Here is a 20,251-nt window from a genome sequence, read left to right as displayed (position 1 = left end):
AAAGGACTGGCGGGAATTGGCACAGGCTGTTCTTGAACCCGGACAAAATCTCCAGTGGAAAATGTGGTTCAGTAATGAGGCTAAAAATATAGAAAGACAATGGAGGGATAGCGGAATACAAGTCTGCCAGGATCAGCTTATTGGCGAAGGCCAATATGCTTCAGTACAAACACAATGTTCATATGATGTCCAAACCCTACTTCTATGTAAAACGGCAGCTTTGAATGCATGGGACAGAGTTGAAGAACCAGGAAAAAAAACTGAGTCATTTACAAAGGTTATACAGGGCCCCAAAGAATCTTTCACAGACTTCTTACAAAGATTGACTTCAGCAGTACAAAAAATGGTCCCGAATTCACAGGCTAGTCAGATAATAATTGAATCTTTAGCCTTTGAGAATGCAAATGCAGCGTGCAAAAGAATAATTAGGCCGTTAAAGGCAAGATCTGCACCTTTGGAAGATTGGATTAGAGATACAGTTAATGTCGAGGCTTATGACCATGATGATATGTGGGTAGGAAAAGCAATTTCAAAAGGTTTGAGCAATGTTAGATGTTTTGGATGTGGAAAGCAAGGACATTTGAAAAGGGATTGTAAACAGGTCATTCCTAGAAATAATGTTTCTTCAAGGAACACTGGCAACAGAATGCCCCTTCCTTCTGGAGTATGCAGAAGGTGTGGTAAGGGAAAACACTGGACCAACGAATGTAGATCAACAAGGGACAGACAGGGTAACCCTCTGCCTCGAGCTTCGGGAAACTCCCAGAGGGGCCTCAGGCAGGCCCCCACAGTAAATCCAGTTCAAACCTTTCCTGCAGTTGTAGAGGAAACCCCTACTCAAAGCAACTAAATAACCAAATGTCTATTGGAATAAATCATGTTAGTCGAGATGATGAAACAGAGAAAATAGGAAATACAGGAAAAAACATAAAGAAAATTTTTTGGCAAACTTCTATTAATGAACAAAGACCAAAACTAACAATAAAAATAAATGGTGTTTTGTTGTCTGGTCTGGTAGACACAGGTGCTGACATTACCATAATTGCACCAGAATTTTGGCATCCAACTTGGCCTCTTCAGGAGGTAAACATTCAACTCTTAGGAATTGGGACATTATCTAGAGTGAAACAAAGTGTAAGATGGCTTGAATGTATAGGTCCAGAAGGACAGAAAGGAAAATTAAAACCATATATGGCTAACATAGCTATGAACCTGTGGGGTCGAGACTTGTTACAACAGTGGAATACTCAGATTAATATCCCTCCAATCTCAGAAACAAATCATAAATTAGTACATGTTTCTGAGAGAAATATTAAAAGATATTATTCTAATGAGTGCTCACCAGCCATCCATGTCATACAAGAACAGGGCACAACAACTGATAATCTTCCAAAAACATTAACAGCTCTACCTTTAAAATGGTCAACAGACAAGCCTGTATGGGTTCAGCAATGGCCTTTAACAACAGAGAAACTCCAGGCTTTACAAGAGCTGGTGGAAGAACAGTTAAATGCTCATCATATTGAAGAATCAACCAGCCCTTGGAATTCTCCTGTATTTGTTATAAAAAAAAAATCTGGTAAATGGAGAATGGTAACAGACCTTAGAGCAATTAACAAAGTAATTCAGCCAATGGGCTCTTTACAATCTGGAATTCCTTTACCTACTCTGTTACCAAAAGGCTGGCCTCTCATAGTTATTGATTTAAAAGACTGTTTCTTTTCAATACCCTTACAAGAAAAAGACAGAGAAAGATTTGCTTTCACAGTGCCTACTTATAATAATTCTCAACCGGTTAAAAGATTTCAATGGAGGGTTCTCCCACAGGGAATGTTGAATAGCCCAACTTTGTGCCAATATTTTGTAAAACAGCCATTAGAAGTGGTACGTAAAAAATTTCCTAAATCTATAATTTATCATTATATGGATGACATTTTATTAGCTGATTCAAATGCAGATACTTTAGAAAGAATGTTTGAAAAAGTAAAGAAAATTTTGCCTTGCTGGGGATTACAAATTGCTTTAGAAAAGGTACAAAGAGGAGATTCTATTAATTATTTAGGATATAAAATAGAACTTCAAAAAATTAGACCTCAAAAAGTGCAAATTAGGAGAGATCGACTACAGACTCTTAATGACTTTCAAAGATTATTTGGAGACATTTCTCATCTAAGAACTATTGTTGGGGTAAAAAATGATGAACTGAATAATTTGTTTAAAACCTTAGAAGGTGATAAGGACTTAAATAGTCCAAGAGAATTATCACCTGAAGCTGAGAAAGAATTGGCCTTGGTAGAAAAGAAAGTACATGAAGGGCACGTAGATCGTATTGATCCAAAGCTGGATTGCATTTTGGTTATTTTACCTTCTAGGCATTCCCCAACAGGAATATTAATGCAAAGGGAAGATATTATATTGGAATGGATATTTTTACCAAATAAACCAAATAAAAAATTAAAAACTTATGTGGAAAAAATCTCTGACTTGATTTGGAAAGGAAAATTGAGACTTCGTCAATTAGCAGGAATAGACCCAGCAGAAATTGTCGTACCTTTAACTAAGGAGGACATTGAAAAATTATGGATAGAAAATGAAGCTTGGCAAAAAGCTTGTAGTAATTTTTTGGGAGAAATTAACAGCAAATATCCCAAAAGCAATAGAATTGATCTTATAAAGAGAGCTGATTGGATCTTGCCTCAAATTGTGAGGAAAAAACCCATATCTGGAGTTCGTACATTTTATACAGATGCCAACAAACAAGGAAAGGCAGGTTACAAATCAGAAAATTTAAGTAAAGTGGTTCAAAGTCCTTATAATTCAGTTCAAAAATCAGAATTGTATGCTATTCTGTTGGTATTAATGGATTTTTCAGAACCTCTCAATATAGTAACTGACTCTCAGTATGCTGAAAGAGTAGTATTACATATTGAGACTGCAGAATTTATCCACGATGCTTCAGAATTAACTTCATTATTTATTCAATTACAAGATACAATCAGAAAACGGAGTCATCCTTTATATATAACTCACATCCGATCCCATACTGGTCTGCCAGGCCCTCTAGCACAAGGCAATGATGAGATTGATAAATTATTGATAGGAAATGTGCTGGAGGCCTCAGAATTTCATAAAAAACATCATGTAAATAGTAAAGGTTTAAAAAAGGATTTTTCCATAACCTGGCAACAAGCCAAAGAAATAGTAAAGAAATGTCCTACTTGTTCCTTCTACAATCAAACACCATTACCAGCAGGATGTAACCCAAAGGGTACTCAGAGGAATGAAATCTGGCAGATGGACGTGTTTCACTTTGCAGAATTTGGAAAACTGAAATATGTACACCACACTATCGATACTTATTCAGGATTTCAATGGGCAACTGCTTTGAGTTCTGAAAAAGCTGATTCTGTAATCACTCATTTGCTAGAAGTTATGGCCATAATGGGTATACCTGCACAAATCAAAACTGATAATGCTCCATCATATGTCTCTGTTAAAATGAAACAGTTTTTTGCTTATTATAATATAAACCATGTTACAGGTATACCACATAATCCTACAGGTCAAGCAGTTATAGAAAGATCAAACAGAACTCTAAAGGATATGCTAAATAAACAAAAAGGAGTAACAAAAACCCCCAGAAATAGACTACATAATGCTCTATTAACTTTGAATTTTCTCAATGCCAATGAGAAAGGAACAACAGCTGCAGAGAGACATTGGATAATAGAAAAAACTACAGAATTAAATCAACCTATATACTTTAAGGATGTGCTGACCTCAGAATGGAAACCAGGGTATGTGTTACATTGGGGACGAGGTTTTGCTTTTATTTCTACAGGAGAAGATAAGCTGTGGGTACCATCAAAATTGATAAAGGTTCGATTTGAACAAGAGAGACCTCTTAATTAGAGGAGGTGATAGTTCATCAACTATCGTAAACATCCAATTTAAACTAACTTACACCAGTAACACATGCCTTTTCATTTAATCAGATAACTTGTCAAAAAGGAACATCCCCAAAAAACCTTGGGGAAAGGTTTTTGTTTTGTCTTTTAGGAGAATGAAGGTTAACGAATTTGAAGAACACTGGACAAATGAGACAACTGAAGAAAAGGAACAAATCATCTATCCTAAGAAACAGAGTGAAATGGCGTATGGGTATGTTATCTAAAAAAATTTTATGTCTTCCTAAATGTTTGTTTCTGCTTTTCTTTAAAGATTTAACACTATTTAACTTCTAATAGTCCCAGTTCAATTAAAATTTAAAGCTGACTTTGGAGTTGGAGAATGGCTCTCTCCTTCTTTAAACTCAAGCATGTTGTTAAAAGGAAAATGCAAACTCCCTGTATCATGCCAGAGGAAAAGAGCCATCTTCTGCTATGGGACAGGAGAAAAGCCAAATTAATTAAGGGACTATTCTATTACGAATCTCAACTCTTTGATTCTATTCTGATTCTTTAAACTTTTCTTAAAGTATGAATTTTATATCAAAATTTACAAGATCAATATATATAGATATATATACATTTTAAACTTTGTTAAGATATAAATGGTCATATAGAGTACTAACTAATTCTAAAAAGTCGCATATATAGTCTTTGTGTTCGAGTCTCTTACCAGTTTTTTGCAGGAAATCACGGTTAGGCCTAACATCAACTGAAGTCTCCAGGAAGAAGATGGGGCCCCACAACAACAACAATTCCACGTGGACAATAATAACATCACTAAGCTGACAAACATCATCTACAGATCAGCTTTGAACTACAAAGTGCTCAGAGCAATTTTGAGAAGAGCTAGCTGAGATGATCCAGTCTCAAAGACTACTTGAATAAGGATTTGAGATAAACCCTGAATTTTGGCATTATACACAGACTGGATAACGAAGGATATATTTTCCTTTCCTAGAATTTGACAATTAACCTAAAATTTTTCTTTCAGGATAAAGATACCTTCGCCCATACCCAGCAGGAAGCAATTTCAAGAATACGACGCCCACATTCCCAAAGAGGTGGTGTGGGGCGGTTGGTTTTTTTGGTCTTTTAATGGGTTTTGGGTCTGGGATAATTTTCATTGATTAGGGGGGTTGGTTACAAGTTGTTGTCAAGGGTTAGGAAAAAGGCTAAGCAAAGGAGATTAGATTTAAGGTTCTTATTAAAAAAAAAAAAAGAAAGAAAGAAAAGAAAAATGTAAATACTTTACATTGGATTGGATTGTTTTATATTGTATACAAATTATATATATTGAAATTGATATTGTTAGAAAATGTTATATATATTTTTCTAATTGTACCATTCATCTAACAATGTAATGCAATTTTCTGATCCTTGAATGTTATTACCAACTATTAGGATATAAAGAAATGAAAGTTAGTAGTTAGATATTATAATAGGTATAGTAGTTAGATATTATAATAGGTATGTTTTCAAGATTGAGTAGATATATTTTAGATAGACAGGTTATCTTCAAACCCTTCAGAGATCTACAGAATATGGCATTTAAAATGTTTTAATAACTTAGAAAATTTTTCTTTTTTGTTATGACTATGAGACATGTCGGCTCCTGGCAGTACCAATCTACTTCAGAGAAAATATGGGCATTGAAGAAACTGCATATGGAGTTAACTTTCATTGTGGCAAAAGTTAGCCACTGGACAACAAAGTATCCTCGAATCAACAGGACAAAATGGACAAACAGGACATAAAACAAAGGATTACTGATTCTTGCCAAAACAAGTGTGGTTATGGCTTTATCAAAAGGCATCTTCAGAGGCCAGGACAATATGGCACCATCCCTGAAGTGGCCTTCACAATTCGAAAAAGGTACAGTGCCCTTTTCTTCGAAGGCAGCTGAACAGGCAGTGGGCCGATGGCCTCTGATGTGCAATGGAACAGCAGCTGAAACAGTTATTCTTGAAGAGTAACTAAGCTCACGCCTCTCAATAGTAGACTGGCATTTGATGGAGGGATATGGAGAAGAATGGGATGCTGAGATGAAGCCATATATATACACAGCCAGGAAGAATGGACAGCTGAGTTGGAAAACCATCATCAATTTCCAGAATTTGAAATCCTGAATCATGACATGACACTGGTGGAATTCAGGTGTTTCTGGTACATGGACTACTCTCACTCAATGTGAGGTTGAACTGTTGACCTTGTGTACATCCTGCTTCACAAATGAGTCTGTCGGATATGCTGGGCCTATAGGCTGAAGATGATGCCCCAGCACTTCGGAGAAACCTCAGGTGACTGTCCAGACAGCTGTCTGTTTCTGTCAACTCACAAATTTTTTGGAGGTTGCTTATGTGCACTTCCTGTTTTTATTTTTGTTAGCTAATATTATTTCCTTCTTGGGTCTCTGAGGGAGTTGAAGATTAGTTAGTTATAGTTGAAGGTTAGTTAGTTATAGTTGAAGATTAATTAGGATACATTTTGGACTTACAAAAATAGGATAGATAATGAAATTATTTTCTCTGAATTTGTCAAATACAAATGGACTAGACATTGTTTAGGTATTTATTACTTGTATATATTGTATATAGTTATTGTCCTTTTGTATATAGTTTTTCTTATATTAGTTATAAGCTTTTTCTTTTTTTTCCTTTTTATTAAAATAGAAAAGGGGAAATATGGTGATATTTTATTTGTATTAAAATGTTATTTGTATGTTAATAAATAAAGTTGCCCGGGGGTCAGAGCTATTAGCAAGCCATAGGAAAGCAGGGCAGTGGTAGCGTACACTTGTAATTCCAGCACTTAGTAGGCAGAGCTGGGTAAGTCTCTGTGTGTTCAGGGATACAGCCATTATTGGATACACATGCCTTTAATCTTAATACCAATCATGGAAAACCTGGAGGCCTATACAGACAGGCTGTGAGGAGGCGGTCATGTGGTTGGGTTTACAACCAATGAGAAGGCAGGACAGGAACTCTATATAAAGACTTTAACAGAGGGGTAGCTCTGGTTCGGAGAGGTAGGACCACTGCAGGAGGAAGGGTAAGGTTTTGGCTCTTGGCTCTGACCTCTTGGCTTTCTTCTTTGCATTGGTTCTGTGTTTATTGTTTGATGGGAAGGTTGGATACATCTACAGATATTGTTTACCAAAGTTTCTCATTGGGCCCTCTGCATAGCGAGACAGTTGTGTAGCATGATCTGCTTAAGGGGTCCCCTGGCATAGGATCAGAATCCATCCCTGGTGCATGAGCAGGCCTTTTGGAGCCCACTTCTATGATGGGACACCTCACACAGCCTTGAGGCAGGGCTTGGACCTGCCTCCACTGAATGTACCTCCCCCACCTTACCTTCTTGTCGGAGGGAATGGAAGGTGACTTGAGAGGGGGAGGCTGGAGGGGCAGGGGGAAAAGGAGGGGAATCTTTGTTATGTAAAATGAATTAAAAATTTTTCTTATTAAAAAAAAGAAAAGCTCCTCATCGGCCAGCCCACCCTGGTGGAGTCACCTTGACTGGGGCCCTGGCAGTTTGTGATTTTTCTTAGACTTGTTTGTGGTTTTTACTGGAACCAGGTTCAGCCCCTGGTCAAGTCCTGTTTAAAACTGAGTTCTTTCTTAAAATGGAGTCTGTCTTGCTCTCTCATAACAAAGTGCCTGAGATAATTAGTGTATGAAGAGTAAAAGGTTTGTTTTGGCTCACAAATTGAGAGGCTCCACTCCAGGATCGGTGGTCCCCTCTGCCATAAGCCTGTGAGGAGGCAGCATCTCCTTGCAGAATCACCCGGTGAAGCCAAGCCATTTGCTTTCACAACAGGAAATGCAAAGAGAAAAATGAAGGCAACTCCGATGAACACCTCTCCAATAGCTTAAGGACATCCTACTAGGCCCAACCTCCCAAATATCCCATCACTTTCCAAGAGTACTACCCTGGAGACCAAGTCTCCAACACATAGGCCTTTGGGGAAATTCACCACCCAAGCTATTGCAGGTACAGACTCTGAAGTCAGATGCCGGCCAGTCTTGTAATTACTTTTACTGGACCCTCCATGGGACCACGCACAAGATATTCTCCCTTGCTGTGTTTTCCAAAGGCAGCTATGGGTATGCTAATTACCACAAGGAAATCTTTCAGACGTCTTAGATGCATAGTAAATGATCATTCAAAGTCAATTGATAAAGTTGCTTCACTTTATCCAAAGTCATTCAGTCTTTTTGCCATCCATAAACCTGATCAACCTGCTGGATTTTGTAAATCTATAAACAAGCTGGCAGGAAATAATAAGCTACCAGCTAACGTTCCAATATGATGTGTTGTTATTGCGATCATAAATCTTAAGTCTCTGTTGGAATTGGCTGAGCGCTTGGGGTTTGGAATCTGCCTTCTGAGTATATAAATGTTGGCATTCTTTGCTATTTTCTAAGAGGAAGGGCTTTTAACACAACCAAAGTGTTGGTTATTTTTTTTTGTAATATTTTGTGATCAACTCAAAATAAAACAATGAATCAGAATTTAGATTACCAGCTCCAACAAGATTTAGGGTCAGAAAATTAGACAGAATTTGCAGGAGAGGACTGTCTGCAGAAAGGTTGTTTTTCTCCAGTGTGGGGAGTGCTAAGTGATTCAATTATACAGTCACATACATTTATATTCAGTATTTGAATTTGCTATCATCTGGCTTCATTTAAAAATCAACCTCAAAAATCCCAGAGTTTAATTTTGGGGTCCAAACTTCATGCATATTTATTTTTAGGAAATGGATAGAGATGTTAGACGTCTGCAATGAGATGAATAATTGAGCTGAAATGAGGCTTGAGATTAAAGATTAAAAAAAAAAAACCTTGCTTCAGAGCATCTGTCCAGAGCCTCTTTGCATTTCTGTGATTGGGTTTTATTAGGATGAACAAGAAGAACTGGGGAGCCCCCTTTAGGTCAATTCTGCTCTTTAGTGAGATGTATCTTATGCAGTCTCTAAAGTGAGCACATTAAATCATGTATCCATGCCTTTAAGTATGTAACAACAAATGTTTGGTGATGAGTCTGTGAATTAGAATCCTATTGGAAGGTTTTAGGGCTGAAAGAGTCTTCAGAGATCTTTTAAAATAAGGCTTTATTTGTTTGTTAGGTAACCAAGGCAGCAGAGGGTACTGAAAGGGAAGACTTTGTATGCTTTACCAGTTGTACATACTCTAGTATTTTGCTAGCACAGTGTACTAGCGTTTGCACAAACCAGTCACCTACACGTTGGTTACTCACTTAAATGGTGGCCTGGAATCTGGTGTGTAATTCAGAGAGAAATATTTAGTCAAATAACTTTCACATTCTTTCAACAAAATTATTGAATATTTTTAATTGATTAAACTTGTTTTTTGACTATTTTATATGTTTATACAATGCATATTATCACTCTCATCATCTTTTATCTTCCTCCCATCTCCATATTCTCCACTCCCTGGAAATATCATTCTCTCATTCATGTCCATTTTCTTGTGACCCACTGAATTTAACCATGGCCCTTTGTGTGACCATGGGTTTAGATCTATCCACTGGAGCTGGTGTGCTCATCAGTGATACACAACTGAATGCAATTACTCCCCATTTCCTAGAGTCTGTCACGACCCATCCACTATATATGAGTGATTGTTGACACGCAATCGTGTATACTGATGTCAAGCTAATCATGTGCAGACCCAGCAGTTGCTACAATGGCTGTAACTTCCTGATTGCAATGGTGTGTCGTGCCCACAGGATGGTTTTTGGGAGCCTTTCTCTCTGTGTTTCAGCTGGAATATTTTCTCCTCCAGAAGCCTACATTGAATCTTCCTGCACTTAGAGGAAGTTGACAGCCTACTTCCAGCTTTCTCTCTTTCTATCTTGCACCTAAAGTGTATGGTATCTGTCATATCAGGGTCACAGTCTCTAGTTCTGGTGGGCAACCAAGAGGACTGACAAACGCTAATATAATTTTGAGAGCCTTTGGGCCCTCTCTGACCAACAAATCCTACAAAGATGTGCCTTACCTGGCACTTCATTTCGTAGCCAACTGCCTCCAAAGGCACCATTACCTAACCATGTAATTTTTATCAAACATCCGTTCAATATTTTGTTTGTATTTTTAAATTGAGTTACAATATAGTAGGTTTCCATTTGGCTTCTTTATATACCCTTCAGTTTGGTTAACTCTCCCTTCTACCCAGCTCCCTCATCCTTCTCCCTTATTAAACCTTCCATCTTCAGTGTTATCTCTCACCATCCATTGTTACTTATGTTCTACTATCCTCTGCCTTTATGGAATCCAACCTGGTCCCTGCCCCCAGTTTCCTGGCTTTCACAGGTACTTCAGGTAAAACAAGCAAAATGAACACATTGAATCTAGGGTGTGCATATGGGACCAAGCATGTGGCACTTGTCCTTCTGAGCCTGAGTCACCTCATTCAATATAATTATTTCCAGATCCATTCGTTTACTTGCAAATTTCATTTTTCTTTATAGGTAAACAAAATTCCACATCTTTACTATCCATCTAGGATGGACATCTAGGCTGCTTCCTTTTCCTATTTACTAAAAATAAGATAGCAATAAATATGTAGATAATTACGTAGACATTCAGGTATCTTTGTAGTATGGCATGGTGTCCTTGGCCAAATGCTCATGAGTAGATAGGTTAGCCACATAGTACTTTTATTTCTGGGTTTTTGAGAAGCCGTCAGACTGATTTCCAAGGTGGTTATATTAGTTTACACTCTCAACAGTACTAGGGAAGTGTTCCCCTTCCCCCACATCCTGTCCCCAGCATTTGTTATCATTGGTATTTTTGATGACAGTTATTCTGACTGGGGTGAGGTGGAATCATAAGTAGTTTTAACCTGCATTTCTCTGATGGCTAAGGATGCTGAACACTCTTTAAAGGGGACCACATGGAGTAACTGGGGCATGCTGGTATGGCAATGAAGGGGGCCAAGGGGTTGAGGCTGGGGTAAAGTCTCTTACTGGGCCTGTGGGACTGTGGCCACAGTGAGCATATGGAGTGGCTAGGTAACACAAGCTTGGAGGTCAGAGGTCAGAGGCCGGAGGAGCCAAGCTGATTACACAGGCCATCTTTCCTAAATATGTGAGCTAGGGTGTAGATGCCTACAGATGTAAGATAATTTTATACCAAGGCTTCTAGTAAGAATAGAAATACAGTGTTAACACAGCAGAAACACACTAAACCTTGATGAGAGGGATGTAAGAAAGAATCAGAATAAAAATGGACTGAGAGGAGAAGGGGTGTGTTACTTCCACACAGCAGCCGAGGAGGTTAAAGTGAAGAGATGCTAAGTCATTTGTCAGCCAGCAAGTTGTAGAGACAGGAATCTAAGCCATCTTCCCAGAGACTTACCCTGTCCATTGAGCCAACACATATCCCAAGGGCCTTGTTAAATGCAGATTCTGCTGCTGCTGGCCTAAGGTGGGCACAAGGATTCATGTTCATGACAGTCCCCATCCCCAGCAATAACAATGCAGTTGGTTTAGAATTGATACTTCTCATAGGAAAAGGTGTATTCTACATTCTATAGAATATCTATATCAATGTTTACAAGAACAGAAAGATAAATCACCCAAATGCCAAGAAAATATATTAGGGTATTCCATTTGCAGCTTGCAAGAAAACACAAGACTCCAGTTAGAGTAAAACCATGAATTTTTTTCAAGTTTAATCTTGGTTCCTCAATGTCACCTTGTTTTCTAACTACTCACCCAGAATGAGGGAAGGATTTAGGTTTTACTTTTTCCTTATCAAGATCTGCCATTAGAAATGACAGAAGTTGTTTTGCATGAGGTAATGAGTTCCTGATACACACTTGAACTCAGATACCAACACTAACTTCATAATTCAAGAGTTTGTTGGAGAAGTGCATATGGAGGATGCAGGAGAGGAAGGAGAGAGGCTTCAGAACGGACGTGTGTCCTACACGGGAGACAAGAGAGGCAGAAGGAGGAGTATGGAGTTAGGATAAGTCAGAGTGCTGTGTGCAACTCAGAACGTTATCATGGCTTCCATGGAGAACTGTCAAGCCAGAGTCACTTACCACACGAACCCCTTGTCCTAGGTGCATGGGCCTGAAGCAGTACCTTCAGTGGGGTCATTCACTGCTGTGGGCAACCAGGACAGGATCATCTCAGCAGGCTTGTGGGTTGTCACTAGAACGCAAGTAGCTGATGTTGCCAATCAACCCTGTTCCCTTCAGTAAGTGAATGAAAGAAAACATTGTTATGGCTTCCACCATTATCCCCTACAGAGCCAGGGATCTTTTAAATTCATTCAGGGAGTTGCTGTCCATGATGCCTAGGAAATCATTCCTCTTACCTCCTAAAGAGCACATTTTTTCCCCCTCCAAATTCAGGGAGTTGCTGTCCTTGCAGCCTAGGCTATTCTTCCCGATGGCAAAGAAGGCAGAAAATGAATGGAGCAAACTCCAGGCCCTATCAAGGTAGTTGGGCTTTGGATGGTACTTATCCCTGGGCATGTTGGTTGTCCATTCTAAATTTTCCCACCCACACTTATTATTTTGGTATGTATCAGTGGCTTCTTGAAATTCCTGTTCCAAACTATCATTTAAGAGAAGTTTGAGCCGGGCGGTGGTGGCGCACGCCTTTAATCCCAGCACTTGGGAGGCAGAGGCAGGAGGATCTCTGTGAGTTCGAGGCCAGCCTGGACTACCAAGTGAGTTCCAGGAAAGGCACAAAGCTACACAGCGAAACCCTGCCTCGAAAAAATAAAAAAAAAAAAAAAAAGAAAAAAAAAAAAAAAGAGAAGTTTGAGTCTTTTAGCCTTCTCAGACTGAGGCTGAACATGCCTTCATTAGCAGCTGTAATAAAAGAAGCAAAGGATAAAAAGGACTTAAGTGACTCACTACTTTATAGACATTCCTTCCTCCTTCATTGTATAACTTCTGCTGCTGATCTTAGTCACTTATCTCAGTTGGAATGAGATACCTATTGGGCCATAGAAAAGAGACTCCACTGTGCTCTGGTGGCAGCCTTATAGTTTAATGAGACAGTTCTAAAAAGAGTACTCCACATCTGCCAACCAGCATATCCAACCTTGCAGAGCCCAACACTGCAGGAGTGGGAAACACAGAATCTCCCAGTGGGACATGGGGCACTGGAGTGAGAGAAAGTGAGGCCATTCCATATTCCACTCCTTGATTTCCAGATTTGTGTTGCCTTCCAACTTGGGACACAATGCTTATAGAGGTCTTTGATAGTGTATACACAGCATCCTGCAGGGTAACACACCATCCATTCACAGACTTACCTGAGAGATGGCGCATCCCCTGTGCCTTTAGGAAGTCATTTTTAACTTCCCACGAGGCTGACCAATTCTGAGTGATATGGTTGGTTTACAATGAATCCTATAATCATAGATCCACTCCCTCATCTTCACTATCCCTTGAGTGTCCTGCTTGGATGCTGTGTGTGATATTCCATGCCTATGGATCAGGAATTCCATAAGACCCAGAGCATGATGCTGAGGGAGGCCCTGCAAACCAGAAGGATGAATATCTAGAAATGTATCTATTTCTAGAAGCCTTAACAACTGAAACTTCTCCATGATGGAAGAAGCCTAGTATCGTCTCCCTATCACCAAGTTCCAATTGTTCTTCTCAAGAGAGACGACCAGATTCAAGCTATGCATGGTTTCTGTTTTAGACAAGCTAATTCTCCATAGGCAACAGTCTTTAGATAAGCATGGGTAAGGTTACAGTTTAGGTTCCATATATAGACTCCATCAGGTTACAGTTTAGGTGCCATATATAGACTCCATCAGGTTACAGTTTAGGTTCTGTAGATAGACTCCATCTCTGTCTCTGTGGATGCTATTGATGTATACCCATAATGATGATACTAAGGTTTAGCTAGTATCAGACGGCCCAGCAACTTGTTACTTAGTGTTATTCTATTTTGGATGACTTCTGGTAATTCTTTGGGTTGATGAAAGCAATATCCATTCAGGTCTCATGTCTAGTAGCCTTCACAATATGCGAGTCTTTTCCTTTCTCCTCTATTGTCATCAAAGAATCGATGTTAATTTCCTTTGGAAAGAAAACACAGGAGAATCACTAAAGAATATTCTTACCACAGTTTCCAAATCACTTCTAGTCACTGAATATTAGAACCAAATAAAGTGCTATGAACATTTACAAATTATAGCAGAGAACCTACCCCATTACAGTTTGAATATGGAAGGTTCTTCCTGAGTCTAGATTCACAGCACTTGGCTCTGAGCCAGTGACGTCATTTTGAGAATTGTAGAACATTTGGGACATGTCATTACCTGGCAGGTCTATGGTGCTAGGGCAGGTCTTTGATGGTTGCAGCCCACTCCCACTCTCTCCTTCTTAACCCATCAGGGTGTGAACCCACCTTACTGTAGGTTACTACGGCCAATGACATGGTTCTTCTAGCTGCCATGCCGTGTCTTCCTGATGGAGTGATATCCTCTAAACAGTGAGCCAAAAGAAACTCTTCCTCCATTAAGTTAATTCCATTTGGTATTCCTCCACAGCAGTAAGAAAAACAAGCAACTCATGCCCTCAGTCCCTCTGCCTCTGGTTCTTTGCTTCTGCCTTGTTATAACCATGGAAATAAGCAGCATCCTTACTGGGTGCCTGTGTGTCTTGACTCTAGAGATGTTGTGCTGCATTGACTTCTGCACCTCCCTGTGTCAAGTGATATTGACTGCCCTAATGGATTTTTTTAGTGGTTAATGGAGTTTTAGCTTTCTGGTAGGCAAGTACCACTACATGGTCCTCACCATCTTCAAACCCAGTGAGTCCAGCTGCAGAATTGAACCCAGCCTCTCTCGTCACCATTCCCCAAACTTCTAAGTGGTATCAATGGCTTTCTACTAGTCCTTTGCATTGTTCATCCTCGAGGTCCATTCTCAAAAGAAGTTTGGATTAACCCTACAGTTCAAAGTTAAACTTGGATGATTCCTTCACTCTACTGTCTCTTCTGCATTGTAAGGTCAGGGATATTCTGAGGTCTGCTACGTTTTCACTCTAGTGACAGGCTAATACCAAAGGGAGGCAAGATATTGGCAGATGCCACATAGTCTTGTAGGGGCTCTACAATATCTCCCACATGTCACTTAATTGACATGCTGGTCTGTCAGTCACATGAATGGACCATTCAAGTTCCTATAGTTAAAATCCACAGAGATTAACCGCACAAGAACATCTGTTCTTAGAATCTGTCCCATGCTTCATGGTGCCAGATTTTTTTCAACCCAAACTCTAGACTTCGTAGAACAATCCACCTTGGATAATCATCTGAATTTCTCTGAACACTATGTCTCTGGTTATCATGAGTCTTGCTTCTGCTAAGTCAGACTGTAATAAATATGCCTTCCTTGTCTTCTGGGCAGCAAGTAAGCAATCAAGCAATCACCAGACCCTTTCAACTCATTATAGTCCTCCTCTATTAATTTTAGTTCCCTAAAAAGCAGAAAGAGCCATTATGGGGTTAGGGAGAAACCTAGTGCTAGGGAAATTCCCAGAAATTCGCAAGGATGACCCCAAACTAAGGCTCCTAGCAATAGTAGAGAGGGTGCCTAAACAGGCCTTCCTCTATAATCAGATTGGTGATTACCCCAATTGTCATCATAGAGCCTTCATCTTGTGACTGACGAAAGTAGATGTAGAGATCCACAGCTAGGTACAGGGCTGAGCACTTGGAGTCCAACTGAAGAGAGGGAGGAGGGATTGTTTGAGCAGGGGAGGTCAAGATCATGATGGGGGAAACCCACAGAGACAGCTGACCTGAGCTAGTAGGAGCTCATGGACTCTGGATGGATGACTGGGGAACCTGCAGGGAACCAAACCAGTCCCTCTGAATGTGGGTGATAGTTGCGTGGTTTGGTCTGTTTGTGGGGCTCCTGGCAGTGGGACTTGAAGTTATCCCTGGTGCATGAACTGGCTTTTTGGAACCCACTCCCTATGGTGGGATACCTTGCTCAGCCTTGATGCAGCAGGGAGGGGCTTGGGCCTGCCTCAACTTGATGTGCCAAACCTTATTGACTCCACATGGGAAGCCTTACCCTTTCTGAGGAGTGGATGGGGGATAGGAGGGGGGAAGCGGGAAGAAGGGAGGGAAGGGGAACTGTGGTTGTTGTATAAAATGAAAAAAATTTTAAATAAAATTAAAACTATATATATATGTATATAAAAGCAGAAATTTATGATGACTTCAGGCCTGTGTTCCCTGGTGGAATGCCAGTGAAGGATCATGGGAATGACAGGAATGAACAGGCAGAGGCTTAGTTTTATTCTATGGAAGGGGATAGGACAAGAGGGAAAGGTAGACAAAGAACCTGATTATAGAACAGTCTCAAGAAACCTTCCTTTTGGCCAAAACACAGACCCAAAGACCAGTTTCCTCTGTAACAGTAGCTCTGCACTGATGGGCACTGCTCATTCCCAGGCTGGGGACAGCCCTAGGGGAACAGGAGCTTGGGCATCAACACTATGTAAGCCCAGAATGCCAGTAGTCAGGAGACAAATGCTCCTATAGAGAAGCTGAGCAGCACTTTGCATTGTGGCCAGCAGGGACTTTAATTGGCTTCTGATTAATGGTTAACATTTACTGAGCATTTGTTATATACCAGGTGCTCTGTGCTAAGAGCTTTTAAATGTGTTTTCTCACTGAATATTCATAATGAGTATGATGATTAGCCTTAATTTTCAAATTTGAACTGAGAGTTGGACACAGTGGCTCCTTCCTATAATCCCAGGACTCAGAAGGCTGAGGTAGGAGGTTAGCCACTCTGGGCTCCACAGTGAACTCCAGGACAGCCTGAGCCACAACACGAGTCCTTATCTCAAAAAGTGCCCCCACATTTAACTGAAACGTAGCATAAGATGGTATTTAATTGAAGATCATAAGGAGTTGGTTCTCTTGAACAAATTAGAACAATTTATACAACTTCCCACTTAAAACAAATTTATACACTACACTGTCAGTTATAGTTTAAGAATTAAATATTCTCTCAAAGCCCATGTATCTAACAGCATGATCACTAGATCATCACCACTAGGAGGTGGTGGAATCTTCAAGAGGTGGCACCTAGTAGAAAGTTTAAGGTCATTGAGGTATTCCCTCAGTGGGATTGTGGGACCCTAGTCCCTCACTCTTTGCTTTTCAGTCATAAGGTCGCATGTGCCCTTCCACGATCGGCTGCTTTATAATAGACCATTGGAGCACAGACTGAAGTCCATAGAACAATCCTTCCTCTTTAGAAGCTGAATTAACTCAGGTATTTGTTGCAGTCATGGAGAGCTAATATATTCCTCAAACACATTCTATTTCTGAAGATCCGCCACATCTTTAGATAGCAGGAGTGAGTCACGTGGTACTGACCTTGCCCTCAGAGTTCAAGTGTAGTGAAAGAACACGCAAACATAGACTCTTTTTTTTTTTGGTTTTTCAAGACAAAATTTCTCTGTGTAGCTTTGCGCCTTTCCTGGAACTCACTCTGTAGCCCAGGTTGGCCTCAAACTCACAGAGATCTGCCTGCCTCTGCCTCCCGAGTGCTGGGAATTAAAGGCGTGTGCCGCCACCGCCCGGCTGCAAACACAGATTCTAACATAGCTTTTGCACAGCATGCAAACCACCTCATAATACTTCCAAAGGTCTCCTGGAGAATGTGGCACTTAAACTGTGACCAGGGAGTGGGTCACACTTTGCTTGGTGACAAATGATGAGCAGAGACTTCCATGGAGAGTGAACAGTATGTGCAGATGTCCATGAGCAACAGACAGCCTAGTGCGTCAAAGTGGCTAGTAATAACGGGCGTTGTAGCATGTGGGAAAGAGTTCTTAACTGTCTGTGGTTTTGAATGTTTCTTGTATGGATATGTATATGTGAGCAGATGAGAAAACATCTCATAATCCCCCCAAAAGGATCCATAGAAGAGCATTAAAGTTGTCACATGGAAGAAAACAGATATTCAAATAAATCATTGCAGAGTTTTTCATCACATTTCACTGGAGTCAGACATTTGAGCTTGTCCTATACGAGCAGTATGAGAATTATCTGGTTGAGATCACTTCCCTTGAATTGTCTCTACACGGCTGAATCCTCCATATTAAATAGTGAAGCTGTCAAAGGCAGCTGTCTCCAGCACTGGAAATGCAGAAATAAATGAAAGCAGTTACTCTTAAGACAATGATACACACACACACACACACACACACACACACACACACACACACACACACACACGTGTGTGTGTGTTTTTGAGGTAAAAAAGAGATTTAAATAATTGAGAAATAATACAACTGGTAAACTGATCAATTAAATATGGATATGAATATAGTGGGAGTACATATAATAATAATATGTGTATTATGAAATATGTGTGGCCACTGAGTGAAATAGTAATATGTACCGAGTACCGAGACATTAGTGTGTGCTACATACTGGTTTGCTTTACTTACATGTCATCAGTTATGATTCTTGCAATAATTGGAACTTGTATTATTTCTATTTTAAAGATGAAAGACCTGAAATTGACAGAGATCAAGCAACTTTCCCAAAGTCAAATAGGTAGGAATTGATAGAAACCTGACTTAATTTCGAGTCTATCTAATTCTAAAACATGGATCTTAAGGCATGCTTTCTCCATAGCTCATATCTAAGCATCCCTTCGAGGGTGCACCAACAGCTTCCTTTGGAGCCACTGGCGTCCTTTACTCCCTCCCTGTTTGAAAGGCTAAGCCTTTCCATGTTGGTGATAACTGAGACAACACTCCAGGAAGCCCTCTTGTTTCTGCATGCCCTGGGTAAAAAGCTATCTTTCCAAGGATGCATGTTTCATAAGCAGCTCTGGGAAACAGAGAAGCTGGTCCGTTCTGGAGCTCATAGCAGATTCTCTTTCTGTTCTGTGTACGGAAGATGGTGTCTGTTTTCAGGATGGATGTCTGTTGGGTTTGGTTACAGCCTGTTATAAGATGCTAGGGTTTCCGAAGTTCAAGTTTCTTAGGCTGAGATGTGAAATTCACCACATACAGCACCCACTAGCTCTCCTCCGCATCTTCCTCCTTGGTGCCTGGGACAGCAGAATGAAGTTCATGGTGTTCTGTGCCTTGAGAATAGTGCTTTGTCTCTGACCTAACAGTGCTGTGCCTTCTACAGTTTCCTACAAGATGCCAGACAAGCCAACTTGTTAGGTTGTGAGTGAGATGAAGCCACAGATTCCACGGTTTCTGACATTGACTCTTCTCTGTTCATGATCTTTATTAAACTAGTAATTGTGCCTTCAATTGACATATTTTATCCAATTGTTCCCAGAGATACTTAGAAATATTTGAACTTTGAGCCTTCCATTTGGGTGCCTTTCTTTCTCTTCACTATGCTTTTTTTTTCTTCCTCTGAATGTCTTTTTGTTTCTTAGCTTCTTTTCACCTTTCCCTGAATTTTAACTGTAAAAATTATATCCATTGTTCACACCTTAGGGTAAAATAAATGTGTTGCCTCTCTTAGAGATATTTGCATTTTCAGTCTCAATTTTAGGTACAGACTTCGTCTCTGGAAATAGCAATTTAAGAATTTTTAATAAGGGAGTAGAGGGAAATTTATTTGTGCCAGAGATTAAGATTCATTCTCTTTACTTCTGAAATTAAAGTGCTCAATTGTTTTTCAGCTCTTTCCATAAGTCAAGAAAGTTTTGGATTGATTCCATGTTGCATTCTGTACAGCCAGGCTTCCATACTAAGGGTTTACACCCATGGGTTGGACCAACTGCACATCAAAATTATTTGGGGAAATTGTGCTTGAACAAATATGTATGGCCTTCCTTTTGCCCCATTATTCTCTAAGCAGTGCAGTAGAGGAGCTATACACAGCTTCTACACTATGTTAGGTATTGCACATCATCTACAGATGATATATTATATAGAAGCAGGGTGTGCAATGTCTAGATTCTATGCAAATATGAGGACATTTTAAATGAGGAGCTAGAGCATTTGCAGATTTGGGTATCTGCTGGGGCCCTGGCACCCTCTCCCATGAGCACTGTGCAATGACTGTATTTGCTACTTGGAAGTGTGCTGAAAGTTTTGTTAGTTAAGCCAAGCACAGCTTGTTACTATAATATAAACTTCTGAAATTCAGTAGCTTAGTAGAAGCACTTTTCTTATTCATGTTGAGACCGGCACGTGCCTGGCAGCAGGTGTGCCTCATGGTGGACCCAGGCTCATAGGCTCCTTCCATTCATGGGGCAGATGAAGGATTCCACAGCAAGGACACACCTCTCA

Source organism: Peromyscus californicus, unplaced genomic scaffold (genome assembly GCF_007827085.1).
Source record: "Peromyscus californicus insignis strain IS unplaced genomic scaffold, ASM782708v3 Scaffold_21__1_contigs__length_65335640, whole genome shotgun sequence".
NCBI classification, from domain to species: domain Eukaryota; kingdom Metazoa; phylum Chordata; class Mammalia; order Rodentia; family Cricetidae; genus Peromyscus; species Peromyscus californicus.
This window is presented reverse-complemented; position numbering follows the sequence as displayed.